At 44.1% G+C, this 800-nt stretch overlaps 1 protein-coding gene across 7 annotated transcripts in view; it reads right to left on the bottom strand.

Moving 5' to 3' along the window:
• The window catches only part of suco (SUN domain containing ossification factor), a 49,707-nt gene that overhangs the window by 30,196 nt on the left and 18,711 nt on the right, over positions 1-800 (bottom strand). The window lies entirely within an intron of this gene.

Consider the following 800-nt stretch of genomic DNA (forward strand, 5'->3'; position numbering starts at 1 on the left):
GGGGGGTTTAAAGAGCGTGGGAGAAGTGAGAGAGTGATGGCGATTAGCTTTGGAGCAAGTATCGACTCCAAAGTCATACTGAGAGAAACAAAGTGTCTACCCTTTTCTGACCAGGGTGAGACATCTTTAGCAGGAAAAGTTGAACCCCGCCTCGATTTGATGTTGTTTATGGAGAAGGAGAACCAGGAAATGAGTCTGAAGAAATGCAACGCTACCAAGCCACGGGCCAGCGACGTGCGTCGCGGCGACGGTATATTTTTCGATAGGTGCACGTCAGGTTACGGCGCAGGGTCCTGCATAGACACAGAGGAGTCTGCGGGGGTACGCCGTCAATTCTACGCACAACCATAAAACGGTCTTAAGGGAGAGAGATTAACCCCAAGGACACTCAGGAAAAACCTGGGCTAAAAAGGTGGTAAAACCAGCGGCCGAACTGCGACGACACTTTACAATATGATCTTTGCACATTATGTTTATCTTTCACAAAAGTGTCAAATAAAATGAGAAAATACTCAGTACTTTATTTGTCAAGTATTTAAAGCACCCATATTCTGCTCATTTTCAGGTTCATAATTGTATTTTGAGGTTGTACGTGAATAGATTTAAATGGTTTTATTTTTGTTGTACTGCACATTGCTGCAGATCCTGTTGTCACCCTGTGTGTTTAGGTTTCTATTTTAGCTACAGAGTGAGGCATCTCACTTCTATACTATCTTTGTTGAGAGTCCCACACGCTCAGTAGCTAGGAAAGATCCCATCAGCTAGATAACTCTTTCTCCAACTTTGGTCAGCACAAGGCA

The sequence above is a fragment of the Etheostoma spectabile genome, chromosome 9 (genome assembly GCF_008692095.1).
Source record: "Etheostoma spectabile isolate EspeVRDwgs_2016 chromosome 9, UIUC_Espe_1.0, whole genome shotgun sequence".
In the NCBI taxonomy this organism is placed as follows: Eukaryota; Metazoa; Chordata; class Actinopteri; order Perciformes; family Percidae; genus Etheostoma; species Etheostoma spectabile.